Source organism: Stenella coeruleoalba, assembly GCF_951394435.1.
Source record: "Stenella coeruleoalba genome assembly, chromosome: 13".
In the NCBI taxonomy this organism is placed as follows: domain Eukaryota; kingdom Metazoa; phylum Chordata; class Mammalia; order Artiodactyla; family Delphinidae; genus Stenella; species Stenella coeruleoalba.
The window spans coordinates 25,027,451-25,052,124 of NC_137159.1; the positions used below are offsets into that span (position 1 = coordinate 25,027,451).

Consider the following 24,674-nt stretch of genomic DNA (forward strand, 5'->3'; position numbering starts at 1 on the left):
AACCACCTTCTCCAAGATTTCCCCAGATGAAATGTTCTATGTCTCTGCAACTGTTCCTCATGAAAAAGAATTTTGAATTTCCCTAACATTTTGGTTGAGTCCTCTGGATTAGTGCTTCTTAAACTTTAATGTGAAGATTATTATTCAGGACAACTCTGGAGATCATGCATTAAAATTTTTTTAAATTAGACTTTTTTTGTATATAATTTTATATTTAGATGCAGTTGCAAGAAATAATGCAGAGATCACATGTTCCATTTACCCAGTTTCCCCAATGATAAATTCTTGCAAAACTATAGTACAATATCACAACCAGGATGTTGACATGATACACTCAAAATACAGAACATTTCCATCATCAGAAGAATCCCACTGTTGCCCTTTTATTGCTATACTCACTTCCTTTCTGACTCTAATCCCTCCTTAATCCCTGAAACCGTTTATTTAATTTATTCACCATTTCTATAATTTTGGCATTTTAAGAATGTTATATAAATAAAGCATAAAATATGCAACATTTTTGGATTGAGTTTTTCACTCAGCATAATTTTCTGGAGATTTATATCGGTTGTTGTGTACATTAAAAATCTGTTCCTTTTTTCTTGCTGAGTAGTGTTCTATGGCATGAAAATACCACAGTTGTTTGAACCTTCTCCCTTTGAAGGAAATTTGGGTTGTTAACAGTTTTTAGATATTACAAACAAAACTGCTTTAAATATTTGTGTGGGTTTTTGTGTGAATATAAGTCTTCATTTATTTGGAAATAAGTGCCCAGGATTAGTGCAATTGCTGGGTTTTGTGATAGTTGCAACATCCAGTTTTTTGAGAAACTATCAAAGTGTTTTCCAGAGTAGTTGCTTCATTTTACATTCCCATTAGCAGTGTATGAGTGATCCAGTTTCTCCATATCTTTGTCAACAATTGGTGTTGTCTCTATTTTTCAGTTTAGCCATTCTGGTAGATGAGTAGTGGTATCTCATTGTTTTAAATTTGCATTTTCCTAGTGACTAATGATATTGAATATCTTTTCATGTGCTTATTTGCTACTTCAGTATCTTCCTTGGTGAAATGTCTCTTCATGACTTTATCCCTGTTCTAAATGGATTCTTTGCTTTTTTTTACTGTTGAGTTTTGAGGATTCTTTATCTATTCTAGATACTAGTCCCTTTGGCAGATATATGATTTGCACATTTTTTCCCACTCTCTAGCTTGTCTTTTCATCCTCTTAACCCAGAAAAAATGTTTTTAATTTTGATGAAGTCCAGGTTATCAATTTGCCCTGTTATGCATTGTGATTTTGGTGTCAAGTCTAAGAATTCTTTGCCTGGTGCTAGATCCCAAAGATTTTCTTTTTTTTTTTCTAAAAGTTTTGTAGTTTTATGTTTTACATTTGGTTTCTGATCTACTCTGAGTAAATTTTTATATAAGATGTAAGGCTTAGGTCAAGGTTCACTTTCTTTCCTATGGCTGTCCAGTTTCTCCAGCACCATTTGTTGAAAAGCCATTTTCCTCCAATGAATTGCAAAGCACCTTTGTCAAAAATCAGTTGGGCATATTTGCATGGGTCTATTTCTGGGTTATCTGTTCTGCTCCATAGATCTATGTTTCTGTCTTTCAGAAGTAACACACAGTCTTGATTGCTGTAGCTGTATACTAGTAAGTTTTGAAATTAGGAGGACTTATTCCTCCCACTTTATTCTTTTTAAACTTATTTTAACCATTCTAGTTCCATTGCATTTTTATATCAATTTTAGCATAATCTTATTTATATCTACCAGAAATCTTGCTGGTTTTTTCATTTTGTTTTGTTGGTTTTGGGTTTTTTTTGGCTGGGGTTTCAATAAGAATTGCATTATACTTGTATATCACTTTGGGGAAAATTAGTATCTACATTATGTTGAGTCTTTCAATCCACAGCCATGGTCCCCTTTCATTTATTTAGATCTTTGATTTCTCTCCATAGGATTATGTAGTTTTCAGCATTCAAGTTCTGATTATGTTATGTTACATTTATATCTGAGTGTTTCATTTTTTGAGCAATTGTAAATGGTATTGTATTTTTAATTTCAGTGTCCACATGTTCATTACTAGCATATAGAAATAAACTTGATTTTTGTATATTTTCTCTGTTTATCTTGCCTGTGACCTTGCTGAACTCACTTATTAGTTTTAGGGGTTTGTTGCTGTTGTTTGATTTTTTGTTTTTGTTTTGGGTTTTTAGATTCCTTGGTATGGTCTATGTAGACCATCATGTCATCTGCAAACAGGGACAGTTCTCTTTCTTCTTTCTGACCTGTATCTGATCTATACCTAAGGATCTATAGCTATAGCTCAGTCTGCTTTCAAGATTTCTTTCTTTGTTTTTAATTTTCAGAAGTTTAATTAAAATGTGTTTTGGGATGACTTTCTCTTTTCTTTTGATAATAGCTATATTTATTTATTTATTTATTGATGTTTAAAATTTTTTTAGAGTATAGTTGATTTACAATGTGTTAGTTTCAGTGGTACTGCAATGTGAATCAGTTATATATATACATATGTCCACTCTTTTTTAGATTCCTTTCCCATATAGACCATTACACAGTATTGAGTAGAGTTCCCTATAATATACAGTAGGTCCTTATTAGTTATCTGTTTTATATATAGTCGTGTGCATATGTCAATCCCAATCTCTCAATTTTTCCCTCCCACCCCTTTCCCCCTGGTAAGTTTGTTTTCTACATCTGTGACTCTGTTTCTGTTTTGTAAATAAGGTCATTTGTACCATTTTTTTTTTAGATTCCACATATATGTGATATCAAGTGATATCTGTCTTTCTCTGTCTGACTAACTTCACTCAGTATGACAATCTCTATGCCCATCCATGTTGCTGCAAGTGGCAATTAGTTTGTTCTTTTTATGGCTGAGTAATATTCCATGCTATATATGTACACATCTTCTTTATCCATTCCTCTGTTGATGGATATTTAGGTTGCTTCCATGTCCTGGCTATTGTAAATAGTGTCACAGTGAACGTTGGGGTGCATGTATCTTTTTGAATTATGGTTTTCTCTGGATATATGCTCAGGAGTGGGATCACTGGATCATATGGTAGCTCTGCTTTTCATTTTTTAAGGAACCTCCATACTGTTCTCCATAGTGACTGTACCAATTTACATTACCACCAACAGTGTAGGAGGGTTCTCTTTTCTCCATACCCTCTCCAGCATTTATTGGTTGTAGATTTTTTGATGATAGGCATTCGACCAGTGTGAGGTATAGTTCTGATTTGCATTTCTCTAATAATTAGTGATGTTGAGCATCTTTTCCTGTGCTTTTTGGACATCTGTATGTCTTCTTCTGAGAAATGTCTATTTAGATCTTCTCCCCAATTTTTAATTGGGTTGTTTGTATTTGATATGGAGCTGTATTACGTGTTTGTATATTTTGAGATTAATCCCATGTTGGTTGCTTCATTTGAAAATATTTTCTCCCATTCTGAGGGTTGTCTTCATTTTGCTTATGGATCCCTTTGCAGTGCAAAAGCTTTTAAGTTTAATTAGGTCCATTGGTTTATTTTTGTTTTTATTTTCATTACTCTGGGAGGTGGATCAAAAAAGATCTTGCGACTTATGTCATAGAGTGTTCTACCTATGTTTTCCTCCAAGAGTTTTATAATATCTGGCCTTGCATTTAGGTCTTTAATCCATTTTGAGCTTATTTTTGTGTATGGTATTAGGGAGTATTCTAATTTCATTCTTTTCCATGTAGCTGTCCTGTTTTCCCAGCACCACTTATTGAAGAGACTGTCTTTTCTCCATTGTATATTCTGGCCTCCTTTGTCATAGATTAGGTAATCATAGGTGCGTGGGTTTATCTCTGGACTTTCTATCCTGTTCCATTGATCTGTGTTTCTGTTTTTGTGCCAGACCTTACAGTTTTGATGACTGTAGCTTTGTAGTACAGTCTGAAATCAGGGAGCCTGATTCCTCAGCTCCGTTTTTCTTTCTCAAGATTGCTTTGGCTACTTGGCATCTTTTGTGTTTCCATACAAATTGTAAAAATTTTTGTTCTAATTCTGTGAAAAATACAATTGACCATTTGATAGGGATTGCATTGAGTCTGTAGATTGCATTGGGTAGAATAGTCATTTTGACAATATTGATTCTTCCAATCTAAGAACATGGTATATCTCTCCATCTGTTTGCATCATCTTTGATTTCTTTCATCAGTATCTTATAGTTTTCTAAGTATAGGTATTTTGCCTTCTCAGGTAGATTTATTCCTAGGTATTTTATCCTTTTTGCTGCAATGGTAAATGGGATTGTTTCCTTAATTTCTCTTTCTGATCTTTTGTTGTGGTGTATAGGAATGCTAGAGATTTCTGTGTATTAATTTTTTATCCTGCGACTTTACCAAATTCACTGACAAGCTCTAGTAGTTTTCTGGTAGCATCTTTAGGATTTTCTATACATAGTATCATGTCATCTGCAAACAGTGACAGTTTTACTTCTTCTTTTCCAATTTGTATTCCTTTTATTTCTTTTTTTTCTCTGATTGCCATGGAAAGGACTTCCAAAACTATGTTGAATAAAAGTGGCGAGAGTGGACATCCTTGTCTTATTCCTGATCTTAGAGGAAATGCTTTCAGTTTTTCACCATTGAGAATGATGTTTGCTGTGGGTTTACCATATATGGCCTTTATTATTTTGAGGTAAGTTCCCTCTGTGCCCACTTTCTGGAGAGTTTTTTTTTTAAACATAAATGGATGTTGAATTTTGTGTAAAGCTTTTCTGCATCTATTGAGATGATCATATGGTTTTTATTCTTCAGTTTGTTCATGTGAGGTATCACATTGATTGATTTGCATATACTGAAGAATCCTTGCATCCCTGGGATAAATTCCACTTGATCATCCTGTATTATCCTTTTAATGTGTGGTTAGATTTGGTTTGCTAGTATTTTGTTGAGCATTTTTACATCTATGTTCATCAGTGATATTGGCGTGTAATTTTCTTCTTTTGTGATATCTCTGTCTGGTTTTAGTAACAGCATAATGGTGGCCTCATAAATTAGCTTGGGAGTGTTCCTTCCTCTGCAATTTCTTTGGAAGAGTTTCAGAAGGATAGGTGTTAGCTCTTCTCTAAATGTTTGATAGAATTCGCCTGCGAAGCCATCTGGTCCTGGATTTTTGTTTGTTGGAAGTTGTTTTAATATCAGTTTCAGTTTCAGTACTTGTGGTTGATCTGTTCATATCTTCTATTTCTTCCTGGTTCAGTGTTGTAAGGTTGTACTTTTCTAAGAATTTGTCCATTTCTTCTAGGTTGTCCATTTTATTGGCATATAGTTGCTTGTATATAGTAGTCTCTTATGGTCCTTTGTATTTCTGTGGTGTCAATTGTAACTTTTCCTTTTTATTTCTAATTTTATTGATTTGAGTCCTCTTTTTTTCTTGATAAGTCTGACTAAAGGTTAACAATTTTGTTTATCTTCTCAAAGAACCACCTTTTATTTTCTTTGATCTTTTGTCTTGTTTTCTTTGTCTCTGTTTCATTTATTTCTGCGCTGATTTTTATGATTTAATTCCTTCTACCAACTTTGGGTTTTGTTCTTTTTCTCTGCTTTAGGTGTAAGGTTAGGTTGTTTATTTGAGATTTTTCTTGTTTCTTGAGGTAAAATTGTATTGCTATAAACTTCCCTCTTAGAACTGCTTTTGCCGTGGTGTCCCATAAGTTCTGTTTATTTTTTAAAAGGAATTGGTTAATTCATTTTTGGCTGTGTTGGGTCTTTGTTGCTGGCTTTCTCTGGTTGTGGCGAGCAGGGGCTATTCTTCATTGCAGTGTGTGAGCTTCTCATTGTGGTGGCTTCTCTTGTTGTGGAGCATGGGCTCTAGGCACGCAGGCTTCAGTAGTTGCAGCACATGGGCTCAGTAGTTGTGGCTTGCAGACTCTAGTGTGCAGGCTCAGTAGTTGTGGCACATGGGCCTAGTTGCTCCATGGTACATGGGATCTTCCCAGACCAGGGATCGAGCCCATATCCCCTGCATTGGCAAGCAGATTCTTAACCACTGTGCCACCAGGGAAGTCCCATGTCCCATAGGTTTTTAATTATTGTGTTTCATTGTCATTTTTCTCTAGGTAATTTTGGATTTTCTCTTTGATTTCTTCAGCAATTCATTGGTTGTTTAGTAACATATTGTTTAGCCTCCATGTGTTTCTGTTTTTTACAGTTTTTTCCTGTAATTGATTTCTAATCTCATAGCATTGTGGTCAGAAAAGATGCTTGATCTGATTTCAATTTTCTTAAATTTACCAAGGCTTGATTTGTGACCCAAGATGTGATCTGTCCTGGAGAATGTTTCATGTGCACTTGAGAAAAAAGTGTATTCTGCTGCTTTTGGATGGAATGTCTTATAAATATCAATTAAGTCCATCTGGTCTAATGTGTCACTTAAGGGTTGTGTTTCCTTCTTCATTTTCTGTCTGGATGATCTGTCCTTTGGTGTAAGTGAGGGGTGGAAGTCCCCCACTGTTACTGTGTTACTGTTGACTTCCCCTTTTATGGCTGTTAGCAATTGCCTTATATATTCAGGTGATCCTATGTTGGGTGCATATATATTAGAATTGCTATGTCTCTTTCTTGCATTGAATTGCTATGCCTTTTTCTTGCATTGAACCCTTTTTCTTGCATTGAACCCATTCAACCCTTGCATTGATCATTATGTCATGTCCTTCCTTGTCTCTTGTAACAGTCTTTATTTTAAAGTCTATTTTGTCTGAAATGAGTATTGTTACTCCAGCTTTCTTTTGATTTCCATTTGCATGGAATATCTTTTTCCATCCCCTCACTTTCAGTCTGCATGTGTCCTTAGGTCTGAAGTGGGTCTCTTGTAGACAGCATATATATGGTTCTTATTGTTGTATCCATTCAGCGAGTCTGTGTCTTTTGGTTTGAGAATTTAATCCATTTACACTTAAGGTAATTATTGATATGCATATTACTATTGCCATTTTCTTAATTGTTTTAGGTTTGTTTTTGCAGGTCTTTTTTCTTCCCTTCCTCTTTTGTTCTTTGCTCTCTTCTCTTTTGGTTTGATGACCATCTTTAATGCTGTGTTTGGGTTGCTTTTTCTTTTGTGTGTGTGTATCTGTTGTAGTTTTTTGGTTTGCAATTCCCATGAGTTTTTTTAAAATTAATTAATTTATTTATTTTTGGCTGTGATGAGTCTTTGTTGCTGTGCATGGGCTTTCTCTAGTTGCAGTGAGCAGGGGCTACTCTTCATTGCAGTGCATGGGTTTCTCATTGTGGTGGCTTCTCTTATTGCAGAGCACGGGCTTTAGGCACATGGGCTTCAGTAGTTGTGGCATGCAAGCTAAGTAGTTGTGGCTCATGGGCTGTAGAGCACAGGCTCAGTAGTTGTGGCACATAGGCTTAGTTGCTCTGTGGCATGTGGTATCTTCCCAGACCAGGACTCAAACCCATGTCCCCTCCATTGGCAGGCAGATTCTTAACCACTGTGCCACAAGGGAAGTCCCTCCCATGAGGTTTTGATATAGCAGTCTTTATTTATACAAGGTTGTTTTAAGTTGCTGGTCTCTTAATTTCAAATGCAGTTCCCATTTCCTGCATTTGTACTCTTGTCTTCTTACTGTTGCTGGTTTTGATATCATATTTGTGTATGGATGATTTCCTGCTGTTACTGTGTGTTTGCTTTTACCAGTGAGCTTTCCCATTTGTGATTTTCTTGTTTCTAGTTGTGGCCTCTTTTTTTTTTTCTTTGCCTAGGAAGTTACTGTATCATTCGTCATAAAGCTGGTTTGGTGGTCCTGAAGTCTCTTAGCTTTTACTTGTCTGTAAAGCTTTTGATTTCTCTGTTGAATCTGAATGAGAGCCTTGCTGGGTAGAGTATTCTTGGTTGTATTTTTTCCCTTTCATCACTTTAAATAAATTATGGCACTCCCTTCTGGCCTCCAGAGTTTCTGCTGAAAAGTCAGCTGATAACCTTATGGGGATTCCCTTATATGTTATTTGTTGCTTTTCCCTTGTTGCTTTTAATGTTTTGTCTTTGTATTTAATTTTTGTTAGTTTGATTACTATGTGTCTCAGCATGTTTATCCTTGGGTTTATCCTGTATGGGACTGCCTACACTTCCTGGACTTAGGTGATTATTTCCTTTCCTAGGTTAAGGAAGTTTTTGGCTATAATCTCTTCAAATATTTTCTCAGGCCCTTCTTTTTCTCTTCTTCCTTGGGACCCCTATAATTCGAATGTTGGTGTATTTAATGTTGTCCCAGAGGTCTCTGAGACAGTCCTCATTTCTTTTCATTCTTTTTTCTTCATTCTGTTCTGTGGCAGTGATTTCCACCATTGTATCTTCCTGCTCACTTATCCATTCTTCTGCCTCATTCTGCTATTGATTCCTTCTAGTGTAGTCTTCATTTTAGTTATTGTATTGTTCCTCTCTGTTTGTTCTTTAGTTCTTCTAGGTCTTTCTTAAACAGTTCTTGTATCTTCTTGATCCATGCCTCCATTCTTTTTCTGAGATATTGGATCATCTTTACTATCATTACTCTGAATTCTTTTTCAGGTAGATTGCCTATCTTCTCTTCATTTAGTTGTTCTTGTAGGTTTTTACCTAGCTCCTTCATCTGCAACATATTCCTCTGTCATCTCATTTTCTCTAACTTATGGTGTTGTGGTCTCCTTTCCACAGGTGGTAGGATCGTATTTCCTCTTGCTTCTGGTGTCTGCCTCCTGGTGGGGGAGTTTGGTCCAGGGGCTTGTGCAGGCTTTCTGGTGGGAGGGCCAGGTTCCTGCCTCTGTTGGGTGGAGCTGGGTCTTGTCCCTGTGGTGGGCTGGGCCATGTCAAGCAGTGTGTTTTGGTGTGTCTGTGAGCTTATTATGACTTTAGGCAGCCTGTCTGCTGATGGCTGGTGCTGTGTTCCTGTCCTGCTGATTGTTTGGCCTGAGCTGTTCCAGCACTGGAGCCTGCAGGCTGTTGGGTGGAGCCAGGTGTTTGTGTCGGAATGGGGACCTCCAGGAGAGCACATGCCAATTCATATTCCCTGGGGCCTCTGCTACCAGTCCCCTTGCCACACATTGAGCTACTGCCAATGCCTGGTTCCCCAGGAGGCCCTCCAAGACCCCTAGGTAGGTGTATCCCAGGTTCCTATGGAGGTACTGCTTCGTGCTGACACCTTGTGTGTGCCCTCCAAGAGTGGAGTCTCTGTTTCCCCCAGCCCTGTGGAGCTCCTGCACTCAAGCCCTGCTGGCCTTCAAGGCTAAATGCTCTGGGGGTTCTCCCTCCTGATGCCAGACTGTCAGACTGTCTTGGAGAGCTATTTTTATATGGGAAGGTCCTTATGTGGCCTTCGTTGGTTAAATATATATATATATATTTTTTTTTCTTTTTTTTGGTACAAGTTCTGGTTTTAGTATGGATGACTGCCACCTCTTTCCTCAGTGTATGCTGGCTGTTATCCCCCTGAATAAGGGGTTTGACTGGTGTTTTCATGGCCAGAGCCTGCCCTGGATATGGAGTGCAGCCTCCCTTTTGCTCTGTGATGGTCACTGCCCTGTCAGGGGTGTGTTCTGCTCCCTACTTGTTGGAGGAGAGGACCCCAGATCTGTTTCTTAGCTGTGATTCTGATCTGTGGTGTGAGTTAGGTGGGATTGGAGCACTCCCACTGGGAGAGAATCCACTGAATATTCCTCCTCTGTAGCTGTTTACCTGTGAGTGTGCTCTGTGTGTCCCCTTTCATTCACTGTGTGGGCACACAAGGTACACTGTTGTTGGCACTGCTCTCTGTCCTACCTTAACTGTGGGTATGCTGTCAATTGGCCCTGGTGACTCTCACGTGTTGTTTTCACCAGGCCACCATACAGATCCACTGAGGTCATGTCTCAGGACTGCAGTAACTGTGTACCTGGACCTGCTATGGAGGCAGCTCAGACTCTGGCCTTGCCCATCCCCTGTATGTGCCCATAAAGCCTACAGGTCCTAAAGCCAGACCCGTCTCAGCTGCAGGAGCACTTGTCCATTTGGATGTTCTGCAGACACTGAATTTAGGAAGCTGTCTGTGGAGGTCTAACTCCGCAATTTGCACAGCCACAAGGAGAGATTTCAGCTCTTCTTTCTTAGTCACAGAACCCCTGGGGCTCAGCTGTTGTTTCAGCCCCACCTCTGAGTGTGGGCCACCCACCAGCCTCTGCTCCTGAGGCTGCCAGAGCACACTGAGCCTGTCAGGTGGGAGGGAGCCGAGGCAGCAATCCAGGTGAGTGGGCCGCCCAGGCGATTGGGGCGAGCAAGTTACCCAGGTGGGGTGGGTGCAGAGGAGGCAATGACTGGAGATGTGTGAGCCTGCTCTGGCGGGAGCCCCACCTAGTGCCTGTGGAGGCAGGGCCGGCATGTGAGGAGAGAGACTGCAATGGCGGCCCTGCCCTTTGCACGTCACTCAACGATGGTGCTTTTCTTCTATCATGGTCCGGGCTTCCTCCAGGAGCATTCCAGGTTGCAGAGCTCCTCACTCCCGTCCCCGCAGGCTGTCTCCTCACGGCCAACAGCAGTCCCCTTCCCCGGTCTGCTCCCCAAACCCCACGTTTTAGCACCCAGCCCCCATCCACCCTGATGGACACATGTCTCAGGCTGGGGCATGCAGGGCTGTGGCATGGACCATTTGGGTAGGTTTCAGTCTGTCCTTCCTGCCACAGACCGGTTGCTGTGCTCTCCTCCAAGACTCCGAAACTCCCCTTCTGTCCCAGGTGATCTCCCCACTGGTGAGGGGGCTTCCCCAGATGCATGAAGCTCTCCTCATCTTCAGCTCCCTTCTAGGGGTGCAGGTCCCATCCTGCTTCCTCTCCTCTTCCTTTTCCCTTCTTCTTTCTTTCATCCTACCTGGTTACATGGGGATTCTTCTTGCCCTTTTAGGTGTCTGAGGTGCTCTGCTAGTGTTCAGCAGGTGCTCTGTGAGAACTATTTCATTAGTAGATGTTTTCTTGATGCATTTGTGGGAGAGATGAACTCCACGTCCTTCTACTCCTCTGCCATCTTGATCCTTCGGATTGGCATGGATTTCTTTGAGTCTATCCTTTTGAGATTTGGTCAGCTTCTCATATCTGTAGATTTTTATCTCTTCCTAAATAGGGGGATTTTACAGCCATTATTTCTTTATTTTTTGAAACACTTTTTCATTTCTGCCTGTTTTTTCTCTCCTTTGATTCTAATGACACAAATGTTAGATCTTTTGTTATAGTCTCACAGGTCCCTAAGACTCTGTTCAATTTTTTTAAATCTATTTTCTCCCTATTGCCCAACTGTGTAGGTTCTATTGTACTACCTTCCAGTTCACTGATTCTTTCCTTTGTCCTTTCCACTCTACTGTTGATCTCATTTACTTAGTTTTTAATTTTGGTTATATTTTTCAATCCTAAAATTTTCTTTTTTTTCTTTATATCTTCCATTTCTTTGCTAAGACTTTCTATTTCTTTGCTGAGGCATTCCATTTTTTAAAATTCATTTCAAGCATATTCATCATTGCTATTAGAAGTGTTTTTTTATCACGGCTGCTTTAGAATCCTTGTCAGATAATTATAACATCTCTGTCATCTTGGTGTTGGCATCTATTGACTGGCTTCTTATTACTGCTGGGTGAGAAGGAGAGTTCCAGATCCCATGTGGCCTCCACTGACATGATGTTGGTGATGGTGGGGCTTCTAACCACGGTGGTTGGTGAAAGTCCTGACCCTTCACTAGGCCTCCTATTACATTACTCCAGCAAGGAGGGAGAGGAGCTGGGTGGGGGTGAAGTCCAGGATTCCTGTGTGTTCTCCACTGATACTGCCAGGAAGAGTGGCTCATTACCAGCTGTCTGGGATGAAAGTCCCCTTTCCCTACTTGGTCTTCTCTAATGCCACTCTGATGCGGACGTTGGGGTGTCTTCTTTTAGTCTCTCGAGGATGGAAGTCTATGCTCCCCACTCAGCCTTTGCTGTTATGGGTGTAAGCTGGGGCCACAGTTTTTCCTATGGTGTTTGGCTGGGGTAGAGTAGTTATTGTCTAAGAGTTTTCTGTCTTGCTAGACTGTCCCTTAACTGGTCTTTTGACTAGAGAACATGCGTTTGGTGGTTTTTTGCTTTGTTTTCTTTTGTTTTGGTCTACACCTGTTAGGTTTGGTTTCTGGGTTGCCGACTTCTTCAGCAGCTTCATCCCCATTTTATTTCAGCCATCTTGGTTTCAGGTACTTTCATCCTTTACCTGGACTGTTGAGTTAACCCCTAGTGAGTCTTTCAGATTGTAACCTATAATCTCTGACTTCTCCAACATAGCCTCCGCTTCTGCCAGTGTTTTCTTCTTAGGAAGCAGAACTGACCATGTCACCCTTCTGTTAATACCATTGTTCATAAAATAAAATTCCATCTCCTTTGTAAGGCACTGCAGATCCTCCAAGGTCCAATTCCAACTTTGCCTTTCCATCTTTAATTTCTAGTAAATCCTTCTGCCTACTTTCTTGCTCTAGACATGCCATATACCTTCCCTCACATTATTCCTTTGTCTCTAGTACTTTTCTTTACTCTGGGAAGTATGGTTTAGAAGTTAAAAGCACTAGAGATAGGCTGCCTGAGTTTAAATTCCATCTCCAATATTTTCTAGCTGAGTGATCTTGTATAGCACTACCTCTCTGTGCCTCAATTTTCCCATCTGAAAAATGGGAATAATAATAGCACAGGATTGTTATAAATTAATATTCTTAAATTAAATATTCTTAAATATTCTACATAAAGCGTTGCCTGGTTACAGAGGAAGGTCTCCATAAATACGAGTTATTAGTATAATTTGTATTAAATTAATACTCAGTGCTTCAATTTAAATCTTACCTCTCTATGAAGTTTTTATGAGTTCTGCCCACTGCTCTCCCATTATTGGAATTAATTACTCTTTCCCATCTGCACCCACGCCACTTAACTTACATTGCTTTTTATACTTCATTCTGTTTACTTAGCTAGGTTGCAGATCTCTCTCACTAACCATGTTTGTTCATTTTTAGATTCGTTCAGTCAATGGAAGCATTCACTATGAGTCAAGATCACAGAGGTGTCTAAGACATTGACTCATATCCATGACAGAATTTATTTTAAAGAACTTATGTGCTCAGGCACTGTGCTAGGCAGCATAAATGGAGAAGGATGGGACATTAGATCCCTAAGGATTGAATGATGGTAAAAAAAAAAAAATGGAGAGAGGAAGTATAAGTTTAGCAGGGAGGCTGAATAAAGGGAAGGTCATTTAAGGGTGAGGGCAGGACTTCCCTGTTGGTGCAGTGGTTAGAATCCACCTGCCACTGCAGGGGACACGGGTTTGATCCCTGGTCTAGGAAGATCCCACATGTGGCAGAGCAACTAAGCCCATGTGCCACAACTACTGAGCCTGTGCTCTAGAGCCTGCAAGCCACAACTACTGAGCCCGCATGCTGCAACTACTGAAGCCTGCGCACCTAGAGCCCACGCTCCACAACAAGAGAAGCCACTGCAATGAGAAGCCTGCACACCACAATGAAGAGTAGCCCCCACTCACCAGAACCAGAGAAAGCTTGCACACAGCAACGAAGACACAACTCAGCCAAAAAAAAAAAATTTTTTTTTTTAGAAAGGGTGAGGGCAATTAAGCAAGTTTATTGTGGATAAGACCAGCAAATTGAAAGAGAGAGATTTTGACAGTGATTAGGAAAGAATGAGAAAATGTTTGAAGGAGAAAGACGTGTGTGTGTATACATACATGTATGTGCACATATATGCATGCTTTTTGCATAAACACATCTTGTGTGTATATATGTAAATATATGACATATATACATACCTCTCTCTCTCTCTCACACACACACACACACACACACACACACACACACGGAGGAGGTGGGGGAGAGAAGGGAAGGAGAAAGGGAGAAACTGCAAGCTTGAGAGAGAATTATACACATATATAATCTCTCTTTCTCTCCTTCTCTCTCTGTCTTTCTGTGTGAATAATATATAGTAAAGTATATCTTTCTATCTGCCTACCTCTGTATAGACAGAGATGGAGATCAGTCAAACAAGAAAGGTAAAAGAAGGATGAATCACTGATGGAATGAAATCTTATAGGAAGAAGGAGGAAAAGATTTGATCAAAAGCACAGGTAAAACTCCCTTAGAGAAATGAGGGAGGAAGGTCAGGATCAGATGGAAGAGAAGGGAGTTATAGTTCATGTAAGTTGGCTGCTGTTTCCTCTGGGAAGATGGGAAGCACAAGAAGGGTGAGGATGGAGAAGGGGGCTGAAAGAAAGGGGTAGTGGTTTGGTACATTTTCTCTTGGAATTGAGAAAGGACAATGCAAGGGACTTAGAAGTTTTCCTAGCAATATAAGGGCCTCACTGAGGGTGTAAACCAAACATTTACAATGGTGCTAATATGAATGTTTTTTTTTTTCAGAAACACTTAGCCTTTGGACAAGAAAGCTGGCAGGTGAGGGTTACAGTGGTCTTGGGGTTAGGCCTGGGGATGGTGGGAGGGCAGCAGAAAGGTCCTGGTAAGAGCCAAGTGTAGTGTAGTTATAGTAGCCAGGCTGTGTAGAGAAAAGTGAATGGAGGATGAGACTTAACTGGGTGAGCTGGAGGGTATAAGAAGCTTGAGGAACCAGAGAGGTTGGAGAGCACATTTACTTTGATTCTAGGGATGAGGGTAGTAGGAAGACAGAAAGATCTGGTTGAGAGTGGGATTTCTGAGTGTGAGTCATTCATCCAACAGTCACTGAACATCGGCTTTGTCCATTTACTGTGGGAGGCTCTAGGAACAAAGAGAAGAATGGAGACCAGGTGGTTCCTGCCCTTAAGGAGCTCACAGCCCAGACTTCAGAGGTGGTGCCTTTCTAAGTGAAAACTAAAGTCCAGGATATGCTCTTGGAAGTGGTTTACTGCAGTAGGTTGGAGGGGAGGGTTGGTGGAGCAAAGGAAGCCACGCAGCTGGTAGGCTAGCGTGTTGGATGTGTCTTCCATAGGAGTTTATCAGTCCTGTAGAGAAAGTCAGGGTTTCTCTCTGCTCAGTCATTTTTCCAGGGCCATGTGTATCCTCTTACCATCCTCTGAGGTGGGAGCTATTTTTCTTTTCTTTTTTTTCTTTTTTGGCCATGCTGCGTGGCTTGTGGGATCTTAGTTCCCTGACCAGGGATCAAACCCGTGCCCCCACAGTGGAAGCACGAAGTCCTAACCGCTGGGGAAGGGAAGTCCCCAGGGAAGTCCCTGGGAGTTATTTTTCCTTTCAAGCTTTTGCATCTCAGACTCCATGTGACCACAATGAGGTCAGTCCTTGCATGGTTTTCTTTAGTGTAGAGTGGAGAGCGAGTGGGACTCAAAGAACTGATTCCATGCTTTGGTGCAATGAGTCTCTAAAGAACTACTGATCTTGTGCTTTTTTGCCCTTACCAGTAAAATGGAGATAGGAAGATGCCACACATCCTTTGTGAGGCAGAGGCAGCTGGGATAAGTAAAGATGTAAATAAATAAGCAAAAGTCGGATGCTGCAGGAGCTGGTAGGAAGCAGTGATAATGAATGAGTGTGTATGCATGGAGCAAGGGGACTGCTTAGGGCTCCGGGACCTCTGTGACTGATTTCATTTTTTTTCTACACAATTCTAAATGAAACTGGCAACCTAAAGGAGCTGTGTATAATCTAGGTCTTTCAGAGACCCCTGGTGGCTTCTCTAGCTGGGTTGAACAGAGGCCTTGAGATTTCTCCATGGAAGATACAGGCTGTGGGAATCCACTTGGCAGCATGTGCCCACAGAGCTGCATGAGACTTCATTTCATGGCCCATCTGGGCATTACTCTCTGGAAACTAAATTTCCTCCCTTCCTCTTCCAGAGAGGCTGGCTTGCAAACTTCACTGGTGAGGAGCCACACAGGAGCCACTGTAGCTATTTTGTGGGTTTTGGCTGACAGAAGGGAAGAGGAAGCGTACATCTTTTGATTTTTTTACCCTTAGCTTCCCTTTTTGCTCTGACCTTGGGAGATTGGTTTCTCTGGCTGTCTGGTTCAAATTCTAGATTAAACTCTGGCAGTGGGCTTTATCCTTTCACGGAATGCTATTTCATATCTTCAGGGGTCCAGACAAAGACCACCAAGGTTTCTCTGCTAAGCAGTTCATAACAGCACCAGGTCTAAGGCATGACGTGATCTCTCAGCCATGTGATGGCTCTCTGATATTTTTTATGCCATTTTTCTTTTCTTTCAGAGCCTGAGAAGCCAACTGAGGCCAACCAAGTTTCAGAACCTCTACTGTCTGATACTAGCATCTCCAAGGATGAACCATTCTAACCAGATACTCCTCTACTCTTAAGAGTACACTTCTCCCCAGGTAGCTAAGGGGATAATAAGATTTTTTTGTTTTGTTTTTCGTTTTGTTTTCTAAGCTGTGCTGCGTGGCATGTGGGATCTTAGTTCCCCAACCATTGATTGAACTGGCTCCCCCTGCATTGGAAGTGCAGAGTATTAACTAATGGACTACCAGGGAAGTCCTGATAATAAGACTTTTTTATGACCCTTTGCACACCGTGTGATGAGATAGTCATCTGCATGGTGGCTTATATACCAGGGATGTGCACTGCTGCTACTGAAATATAAGATGAAATGTACTATCACCAGGCATACTTCATTTTGTATATCCAGTGGTTATACTCAGTATAGGTGGGTAGACTCAAGGTTCCAGAGAATATGAATTTGCAGCACTGGGAAATAGGTTATCTCTAATATGGAAACCAGTGAAAATGTCATGCAATGCATGCAATTAGTCATTCAGTTTAAGAGATGGTGCTTATAAGCCAGCTTGTCATCTTCATCAGGAGGCCAGCATGTGTACAGGAAGACAAAATTCTGAGAGGTAGGTGATGGAAAGAAGCTGTCTCCTCAATTGTGCCACAGATTTTCAGTAATTAGGTGAAGGGAGCTTTGGGTCATAGATGAAAAAAAGCTGTCAAAGAGTAAGAAGTATAAGAATTAGTAGGTGCTGTCCAAAGAAAGTATGCTGCAATTCTTGTTTACTGGCCCTAGAGTGTTCTCTAGACATCATTTTCCCCTAGAACGGTGTGGGGTTAATCCAATGGATAATCACAGGGAGAAAACCCTGGCTTTGAAAATATATGGCTGCTTAGTTGTAATTCTGCCCTAGCCAAGATAATTCCCAGGGTCAACTTGTCTAGAAGAGAATCTGATCTAGATCTTATGCCAGGTGGCTCTCCAGTTATGAATTAATAAACTGGTATTGATTGATGTTGTATTTTCTTTTTTCTTTCTTTTTTAAAAATAAATTTATTTATTTTATTTTTGCATTGGGTCTTCATTGCTGCACGTGGGGTTTCTCTAGTTGCAGCAAGAGGGGGCTACTCTTCATTGCGGTGCATGGGCTTCTCATTGCAGTGGCTTCTCTTGTTGTGGTGGCTTCTCTGTTGTGGTGCCTTCTCTGTTGCAGAGCACGGGCTCTAGGCATATGGGCTTCAGTAGTTGTGGCGCACGGGCTTAGTTGCTCCACGGCATGTGAGATCTTCCCGGACCAGGGCTTGAACCCGTGTCCCCTGCATTGGTAGGTGGATTCTTAACCACTGCGCCACCAGGGAAGTCCCCTGATGTTGTATTTTCTTGAGGGCTTGGTTGATGTGATTTGTTCTCCCAGAGTCTATTTACTTCTGGTCATGGAACATTGAATTGGTGGCCCAAGGCTTGGACCTGTGGTGTTCTGAGCAAGGCCGCTAGGAGCTGCCAAGCAGACCTCTCTCTGACACCTTTCTTGCTGTAATGGTGATGTGCATGAGGTTCACAAACACCGAGAGTTTCTTAGGTTGATCAATGAGGTAATGATGTTTGTTCTAGAGCAGGGTTTCTCAACCTCAATGCATTAACATTTGGGGCCAGATAGTTCTTTGTTGTGGGGGTGCTGTTCTATACATTGTAGGATTTTAGCAGTATCCTTGCCTCCTACTAGATGCCAATATCAACCTCCACTGGAGTTGTGACAACCAACTGTACCCTGGGGAGCACACTGCCCAAGGTTGAGGATCACTATTTTAGGAACTAACCAGTGATAAGGGATTTCCTTGAGGACTAGAGCATAAAATTTCACTTGTAGGTGGATGAATTCTTCATGCCTCTTACCTTTATATTGGTTAAGTGTATTAGGGTTCTCCAGAGAAACAGAAACATATATATTTTTTACATAAATATATAACAATAGATTATTATTATTATGAAGAATCGGCTCACATAATCATAGAGGTTGACAAGTCCCGTGATTTGCCATACACAACCTTGCAATATGGAGACACAGGAAAGCCAGTGGTGTAGTTCAGTCCAAGTCCAAAAGCCTGAAAACCAGGAGAGCTAATGGTGTAAATCTCAGTCTGAGGCCAGAGAAGACAAGATGAGATGTGATGCTCCAACTCAGCAGTGAGGCAGGAAAAAAGAGGCAAGTTCGTCCTTCCTCTGCCTTTTGTTCTATTCAAGCTCTCAATGGATTGGGTAATGCCCATTCATATTGGGGAGGGCAATCTACTTTAGTTAGTCTACCTATTGCTAATCTAATCTGGAAACACCTTCATAGACACACCCAGACATAATGTTTAATCTGGACATCCCATGGCCAGTCAAGTTGACTCATAAAACTAAGCATCATAGTAGGAGACGCAGAAATGTTTTAATTACAGGGCAAATCACTAGTGGAGACTGTCTAGAACTACCTGGAGTAGTTTCATCACTATTAATGGAGGGCTCAGGGAGTTTGGCTCTGGGAGTCATCACGTATCTAACTTCTGCAGACCTTGTCTCATTGGCAGCTGCCCTGAACAGAATCTCCTATGCTGAGTCCTGCCCTCTGTCTCAGTGTCCTCACGAAGGACTTGCCCTCCTACCTTAGATCAGATTTATAAAGGATGCATTAAGTGAAACTCCTCCTAAGCCTATGCTGTTATAATATCTGAGTGCTCAGGCTGAAGGGGATCACAGAAGTCAGGCAGAGCATTTTGTAAACTCTATTGGGCATCTTACAAAATGAGAGTCTGATTCCAAAGGTCTGGGTGCCCAGGATTATGCAGATCTAACAAGCTCCTAAGTGATGTCAATCCTGCTGGTCCTTGTACCATAATTTGAATACTAAGAATCTAGGCCAGAGGGCTGCAGACTATGTATGGTCCGTGGGCCAATCTGGGTCCACCACCTACTTTTGAAAATAAGGTTTTATTGTAACACAGCCACACTCATTCTTTTGTGGTTGTTTGTGGTGGTTTTGACACCATGATGGCAAAAGCTGAGTAGTTGAGACAGAGAGCATATAGCCCTCAGAGCCCTTTCATAGTAAAGTTATAAATGTGTACTGACCCCCACTTTACGTTGACTTGTGCTACATGGACCATAGGGGGTTTTCCTGTTCACTCTGTAGGATGGCCCACCAGCAGTGGTTTTTCCTGACCGTCAGCCTGCCTTCTTTGTCCCCCTTTCTTTTACCTCTGGCTCCTGCAACCCTCTCCATTAGTGCCTGGGGCATGGAGAGACTTGCAGGAAGAATTTCTGTGCCATGGTTATGCTTCCGTCTTGCATGTGGTCCTTTCATAGTCCTGAAGAAGTACCCTGCTTGGCACCCCACTCAGAGCCAGTCAGCCCTGGTGTCCTTTTAGTCTTCAAAGTGGCTCACTCTAAGACCTGTTCAGAAATACTCTCTGGGACTTCCTCATGCACACAAAGCTCATGCCTAATTGCTCTTTCTGTTTTTCAGCCAGCCAGAATTGACTGAGAACCTCCTTTCATCAAGCACCATGCTAGGTACCAGGGTAATAAGGACTTGTAAGAAGTCTCTTCAGTAAACCAGTAATTCCAATTGCAATATCATAGGTGCAATATCAGAAAAATATTTTAATACTTTGATAGACAAAAAAAGAATCTGGAGGATTTGGAGCTTTACTGCATTAGACCTTTCTTTTTAAATAAAACATGAATTTTTATTAATTTTTACACAAACCCATTTTTGCATCCATTGACATGATATGTTTTTCCTCTTAATCTATAAATGTGATAGATTACAATTATTTACATTCAATGTTTTTATAAGTGAGATAATAACATCTTTTACTTAAAATTAAGCAATATCCATAATTTGATATAAATTAGAATTTTGTTGACTTCAATTTTTTAAATCAAAGTGTAGTTGTACAATATTCTGTAAATTACAGGTGTACAATATAGTGACTCACAGTTTGTTGGTTTTTTTAATGGAGAGCCAAGAGGTGTTAGTCTTTTCTTTTTTTTCTTTCTTTAATTTTTTAGACTTGATTTCTCTAGGCGCGCAGGCTTTAGTAGTTGTGGTTCACGGGCTCTCGAGAGCAGGCTCAGTAGTTGTGGCTCATGGGCTTAGTTGCTCCATGGCACGTGGGATCTTCCTGGACCAGGGATTGAACCTGTGTCCTCTGAATTGGCAGGCAGATTCTTAACCGCACTGCCACCAGGGAAGTCCCCACAGTTTTTAAAGGTTATACTCCATTTTTAATTATTATAAAATATCGGCTATATTCCCTGCATTGTACAAGATATCCTTGTAGCTTATTTTATACATAATAGTTTGTACTTCTGAATCCCCTACTCTATATTGCCCCTCCCCGCTTCCTCTCTCCACTGATGCACTAGTTTGTTCTCTATATCTGCAAGTCTTCTTTTTTGTTATATTCACTAGTTTGTTGTATTTTTTAGATTCCACATATAAGTGATATCATATAGTATTTTGACTTTAATTTTAATATCTGTATAATTCTGCTACCATTCCTATTAACTGAAAATCAATATTTGATTGCTGGATTCTCTAAAGAATCTTTAAAAGTTAACCTTTAAAATTCATTGTTGTACCTCATCAACATCTTATATTTATTATTATTAATTTTAAAAATTGTGGTAAAATACATATAACATAAAATTTGCTATTTTAACCATTTTTAAGTGTACAGCTCAGTGGCATCAAGTACATTTACTTTGTTGTGCAACCATTATCATTATCCATGTCCAGAACACTTTTCATCTTGCAAAACTGAAACTTCGTACTCTGTACCAATTAAACAATCATTTCTTATTTCTCCCTTCTCCCAACCCCTGGCAACCACCATTCTGCCTTCTGTCTATGAATTTGACTACTCTAGGTACTTCATATAAGTGGAATCATACCATATTTCTTCTTTTGTGACTGGCTTGCTTCACTTAGCATAATGTCCTCAAGGTTCATCCATGTTGTGCATGTGTCAGAATTTCACAGGTACATGTAAAAGTATGAGATTAGAACACTCCCTAACACCATACACAGAAATAAGCTTAAAATGGATTAAAGACCTAAATGTAAGGTCAGACACTATCAAACTCTTAGAGGAAAACATAGGCAGAACACTCTATGACATAAATCACAGCAAGATCCTTTTTGACCCACCTCCTAGAGAAATGGAAATAAAAACAAAAATAAACAAATGAGACGTAATGAAACTTAAAAGCTTTTGCACAGCAAAGGAAACCATAAACAAGACCAAAAGACAACCCTCAGAATGCGAGAAAATATTTGCAAATGAAACAACTGACAAAGGATTAATCTCCAAAATTTACAAGCAGCTTATGCAGCTCAATAACAAAAAAACAAACAACCCAATCCAAAAATGGGCAGAAGACCTAAATAGACATTTCTCCAAAGAAGATATACAGATTGCCAACAAACACATGAAAGAATGCTCAACATCATTAATCATTAGAGAAATCAAATCAAAACTACAATGAGATATCATCTCACACCAGTCAGAATGGCCATCATCAAAAAATCTAGAAACAATAAATGCTGGAGAGGGTGTGGAGAAAAGGGAACACTCTTGCACTGCTGGTGGGAATGTGAATTGGTACAGCCACTATGGAGAACAGTATGGAGGTTCCTTAAAAAACTACAATAGAACGACCATACGACCCAGCAATCCCACTACTGGGCATATTCCCTGAGAAACCCATAATTCAAAAAGAGTCATGTACCAAAATGTTCGTTGCAGCTCTATTTACAATAGCCAGGAGATGGAAACAACCCAAGTGTCCATCATCGGATGAATGGATAAAGAAGATGTGGCACATATATACAATGGAATATTACTCAGCCATAAAAAGAAATGAAACTGAGTTATTTGTAGTGAGGTGGATGGACCTAGAGTCTGTCATACAGAATGAAGTAAGTCAGAAAGAGAAAGACAAATACTGTATGCGAACACATATATATGGAATCTAAGAAAAAAAAATGTCATGAAGAACCTAGGGGTAAGATGGGAATAAAGACACAGACCTACTAGAGAATGGACTTGAGGATATGGGGAGGGGGAAGGGTAAGCTGTGACAAAGTGAGAGAGTGTCATGGACATATATACACTACCAAACATAAAATAGATAGCTAGTGGGAAGCAGCCGCATAGCACAGGGAGATCAGCTCGGTGCTTTGTGACCACCTGGAGGGGTGGGATAGGGAGGGTGGGAGGGAGGGAGACGCAAGGGGGAAGAGATATGGGAACATATGTATATGTATAACTGATTCACTTTGTTATAAAGCAGAAACTAACACACCATTGTAAAGCAATTATACTCCAATAAAGATGTTAAAAAAAAGGCTGTAATACTCCATTGTATGCATATACCACATTTTGTTTATCTATTTGTCTGTGGATGGACACTTTGATTGATTGATCTTTAGGCTGCCATAATAATGCTTCATCATAATTTGTGTACAAATATCTGTTCAAGTCCCTGCTTTCAATTCTTTTGGGTGTAGACCCAGAGGTGAATTGCTGAATCATATGGTAATTCTATTTTTAACTTTTTGAGAAACTGCCACACTGTTTTTCATAGTGCCTCCACAATTTTACCTTCCCATCAACAGTACAAGGGTTCCTCTCCAATCCTCTCCAACACTTGCTATTTTCTGTTTTGTTTTGTGTTTTTTTGATAGTAGCCATCCTAATGGATGTGGGGTAGTATCTCATTGTGTTTTTGATTCGTGTTTCCCTAAAGATTAGTGACGTTGAGCATCTTTTCATATGCTTATTGGCCATTCATGAATCTTCCTTGAAGAAAGGTCTATTCAAATCCTTTGCCCATTTTTTAATCAGGTTGTTTGTTTTTTGCTGTTGTTGTGTTGTAGGAGTTCTCTATACTCTAGATATTAATCCCTTATCAGATATATGATTTGCAAATATTTTCTCCCATTCCATTGGTTGCTTTTCACTCTGTTGATTGTATCCTTTGATGCACAGAAGTTTTAAGTTTTGATGTAGTCCAACTTATCTATTTTTATTTTTTTGCCTGTGCTTTTGTCAAGTCCAAGAAATCATTTCCAAATCCAGTGTCATTAAGCTCTTCCTCCATGTTTTCTTCTAAGAACTTTATAGTTTTAGCTCTTCCACTTAGGTCTTTTATCCATTTTTAATTTTTTTTTTAATATGGTGTAAGATAAGGGTTGAACTTCATTCTCTTGCATGTGGATATCCAGTTTTCTCAACAAGACTATTCTCTCCAAATTGAATGGTCTCTTGTTGAAAATAATTTAACCATATATGTAAGGTTTTATTTCTGGGCTCTCTATTTTATTCCATTTATCCATATGCCTGTCTTTATGCAAGTACAACACTGTTTTGATTACTGTAGCTTTGTAATACGTTTTGAAATGAGGAAGTGTGAGACTTCCAGCTTTGTTGTTTTTTATTAGGATTGTTTTAGTAATTTGGATTGCTTGATATTCCATATGAATTTTAGTATGGATTTTTCTATTTCTGAAAAAAAGGAAGTCTTTGGGATTTTGAGACTACAGTAGAACCTTTGAATTCTCTCTTACAGGAAACGTTAGCCAGGGAGGAGGGACATTTAGGCAAAAGGAAGGGCACAACCAAAAGCATGAAAAGATAAAAGAGGTTAGTGTATTTGGGGAACTGAAAGTAATCTGGTATTGTTGAAGCATTAGGTATACTTGTATCTCTGTGTATATGTGTAAGAGTGTAGACTTGGGTAGGAGATGAATTAAGAGCCAAAATAGAGGTCAGATATTGTGAAAGTGGATGTGTTTTGTGTTAAGAAGTTTAACATTAATGAAGGGTTGGACTATGGAATGAAGTGATCAGATTTGTACTTTATAAAAGATAACCCTGATGGTAAAAGTGGGTGCTAGATTGAATAGGAAGAGGTATTTGCAGAAGCATCAGATGGGAGACTGTTGGAAAACTCACAGAAATAAAATGATGAGACTTGCACTATAGTAGGATTAGTGGAGATAGAAAGGAGGGAATGGACCTGAAACAGCTTTGTCCTACTATATACTCAGAAATATTCCAGTGGCTTCACTCTCTTCCTAGGTCCTGAAGTCCTCAGACCTGCAGAGCAGTTTCTGAACTCAGGGTGGTGGTTCCAAGTCTTCACCTGTATCATCAGTTGTCACCTTTTAGGAACTCAAATGGCTGTTGAAGACTCAGAGGTACAGGGGTCCCTCAGCAATAGCTAGCCCACTCCTCATCTGCCACTATCTGGGCCTCTGGCTGCTCCAAGGACCTTGTGTTCGTTTCTGTCCTACCTATGGGTTGGTCTGTCTTTTCTTGCTTTGGTCTTCCCTGAGCCCACTGGAATTCACCAAAGTGAGAGTTGTCTTA

General features: G+C 40.1%; 1 protein-coding gene across 4 annotated transcripts in view; it reads left to right on the top strand.

Annotated features, from left to right (window-relative positions):
• Positions 1-24,674, top strand: part of EVA1A (eva-1 homolog A, regulator of programmed cell death) — a 70,852-nt gene that overhangs the window by 24,269 nt on the left and 21,909 nt on the right. For 2 of the 4 annotated variants that reach the window (XM_079941322.1, XM_079941324.1), the window contains exon 1: positions 24,291-24,502. The gene's annotated coding sequence lies outside the window, so the exon portion shown is untranslated. Of the gene's footprint in view, positions 1-14,437; positions 14,471-16,234; positions 16,358-24,290; positions 24,503-24,674 lie in introns of those variants that run through there. The other 2 variants (XM_079941323.1, XM_079941321.1) reach the window with 2 other exon arrangements.